The sequence below is a fragment of the Mandrillus leucophaeus genome, unplaced genomic scaffold (assembly GCF_000951045.1).
Source record: "Mandrillus leucophaeus isolate KB7577 unplaced genomic scaffold, Mleu.le_1.0 Scaffold86, whole genome shotgun sequence".
NCBI classification, from domain to species: Eukaryota; Metazoa; Chordata; class Mammalia; order Primates; family Cercopithecidae; genus Mandrillus; species Mandrillus leucophaeus.
In genome coordinates, this window is record NW_012109363.1 from 1,053,842 (window position 1) to 1,056,675 (window position 2,834).

Below are 2,834 nucleotides of genomic sequence, written 5' to 3' on the forward strand. Positions count from 1 at the left end.
GGTTATGTGGTACAGTATAATATTCAGATATTTGTTTACATTGTGGAATTAAACCAAATTAACAAACATATCCATCACCTCACATACTCATCTTTTTGTGATTAGATTATGTGTGTCCTTTTTAATCAATATCCTAGGGATGGCTAATTAACAATTAAAGTATTCTGTTAGGGAATATAATCTCCAAGATATATTATTTTGAAAGATTCTAAATAGATATCCACGTTTCAGAAAGCTTCAACCATTTTTATGTCCAATCAACAGCAAGACTATATGGATTTTCCTTTGGTTAAATAAGTAGTGTTCATGATGTCTGGATTGGCTAGAAATACTGTACAAAGGCCATCTACACGTGCACGGATGGACAGGATATAGAAATATAGAAAACAATGTGCCTACCCTTTGTGATGGTGCTCTTGGTTTAGATTCCCAAATAGAAGACATGTTCAGGAAATTATCTGAGGATTATTATTTCCTTACTTCAACTAGAAGATTTGCTGAATCCTGCCCCCAAAATATTGTTTCGTGCGTATACAATAAGCGTGTCATGCAAAGTTTGGTTGGAGTTCGTAAAAGAACAGGGAGTTGGATCTTCATGAACGTTACAAAACAGTTTGTATAACTGTTTCTGACTGCACTTGCTACCATTAAGTATTTGCACAGGCACGAGTATTGCTTACAACATAACATTGCAACAGTTGCAAGTTAAGAAGGTTGTGTGGTAAAGAAAGTGAAAATATTAGATCATGGTAAACAAATACTGTCTAGGAACAGTGAAGGGGCATCGTGCCAACTGGATTCCTGAGTTGAAAATCATCCTGCTCCAATAATTTTCAGACTATCCTCATTCGGGAAGGAGAGAGGGGGCCCTTGTATGTGTGGATTAAAACAAGTAATGGGATATCTGAGACCTGGAAAAGGTAAGGTTAATCCTTCTCTAGTCCTATTCCATGCAGAGACTTTGGATGTCTCCGTAGCATCCACCAAAGCCTTCAGAAGCTTGACCTCGACCACCCTGTAAAACCTGGGTGTGGGAGAGGGATGCAGTTATTTGCCAAAATGGTTGGGAGAGGGACAGAAATCTTTCCTCGGGTAAAATCATTCTGTAGTTGCTCAAGTAACCACTAATAATCTGCTTCCTAGAAAGTTCTTCTTGGCTCACAGATTTAGGCATCAATAAATAATAATAGGCAACATTTATGGAGGGTCATCTTCTTGTGCTAAGTATTTTACATACGTTATGTCATTATGTGTGTACATTTCCATTCAACCCTATGAATGGATGTTTTTAGTTTTTATGTCTGTTTTATGTATAAGGAAAGTGATGTGCAGAAATCATATGAATTAGGTGTCTGAATGCGCACTCGAGCTTACCTTTTCTTTTTCACCACCTGTATGGCTAATCCTCTAACTGGCAGGAATGGGGCAAGTCAATTTCAACACGCGAGTCTTAGGCTAAATCTGTTTATAGGAGTTGCCCCCAGAAATGGAGTCAGGATCTCCAAACCCTAACACATTTTAACGCTGAGGGTCACAGAACTTCCAGGGCTCCTTCCGCACGAACCACCCTTACACAGCGAACCTGCTGGAAAGGACGAGCCTCTCTTGTAGATGGGCCAATGACATAGCTTGCTCTTGTGAACGACAGGTCGTGTGGCCAATGGGCTCAGCCCCGGCGGCCTCGAAGAGCGGAAATTGGCCCTGGAGCATGTGGGCCCTGGGGCGTGGATTGAGCGCCGTCCTCTCCTGAGGCCCGTGGAGCCGGGCGAGTGGGACGAGGACTCGCGCTCAGGTGAGAGGACTGGCCCCGGTTGCGGCAGGCCAGGCAGGCCAGGCAGGCCAGGCAGGCCAAGGTCGCACCGGGGCGGGCAGGGTGGGCTTTTGCTCAAGCACGTGGGGTAGGCCGGCCTCCCGGGCCTCTCCCCTCCCCCTTCGGGGAGGTGCTGAGAGTTGCGGGTCGGGCGGGGACGGGAAGTCGTTATTCGAGGCCCGGCGCTGAGGCCCCAGAGAACGTGCTCAGGTGGGGGCGGCAGGGGAGGCCCAAGTGGACCTCTTATTTGGCCTGAAAGAGGAGATAGAACCCCCGGCAGGGCTGTGGCTTTGGGAAAAGGTGCGTTTCTCGGGGTGGAAAGGGGGTGGGACTCGCCTTCGGGGGCCTTGCTTCTGGTTAAGCCCTAGTCGTGAGGCCTCTGCACGGAGCGCGCACTCAGGGATGCGAGGGAGACAGGCCCAGCCCATCCTGGGTTCCTTTCCCGTTGAACCTTTCGGTCAGCCAAGTATCTGCAACCTGATCCCAGGGGAAACCCACACTGGGAGAGGGCCCTGTGAGGGAGCTACCTGAATCTATAGAAGTGATGCTGGGGGTTGAGGGAAGCGTGGACAAAGAGGAAGATTCCAGATGTCACTTAAGGGAGGCTGTCCAGCGCTTCTGAGTATGTAACTGTTAACATACTGATAGCTTGGGTTTCTTTGGGTGGTGTTGAGGAGGTGTGAGCAGAGTCCTGGCTCAGCGAAAAGGGGTGTTAGCAGTTAAATATAGCCTTCAGAAAGGGAGTCATAGCTTACATTTAGAGTGTGAAAGAGGATAGTTTAGTTCAATACATTTTTCAGGTTCTTGAACTGTCTGCACTATGATGTGGACTTGGGAATTGTGTGTTAATCTTTTCTTTAAATGTATGTGATTTCTCTGTAACTAATACTTAAGACAGCTTTTTAATTTTATTTTTGTTTGTTTGTTTTGAGACGGAGTCTCACTCTGTTGCCCAGGCTGGAGTGCAGTGGCGTGATCTCTGCTCACTACAACCTCTGCCTCCTGGGTTCAAGCGATTCTCCTG

General features: G+C 46.6%; 1 protein-coding gene and 1 long non-coding RNA gene across 2 annotated transcripts in view; one reads left to right on the top strand and one right to left on the bottom strand.

The window, feature by feature from the left end:
- The window catches only part of LOC105531010, a 32,649-nt gene extending 31,092 nt beyond the window's left edge, over nt 1-1,557 (bottom strand). The window contains exon 1 of the long non-coding RNA XR_001004725.1: nt 1,375-1,557. This is a non-coding gene — a long non-coding RNA (uncharacterized LOC105531010). The remainder of the gene's footprint in view (nt 1-1,374) is intronic.
- Nucleotides 1,558-1,674: 117 nt separating this feature from the next.
- Nucleotides 1,675-2,834, top strand: part of PIWIL2 (piwi-like RNA-mediated gene silencing 2) — a 51,307-nt gene continuing 50,147 nt past the window's right edge. Inside the window, exon 1 of the mRNA XM_011968847.1 lies at nt 1,675-1,792. The gene's annotated coding sequence lies outside the window, so the exon portion shown is untranslated. The remainder of the gene's footprint in view (nt 1,793-2,834) is intronic.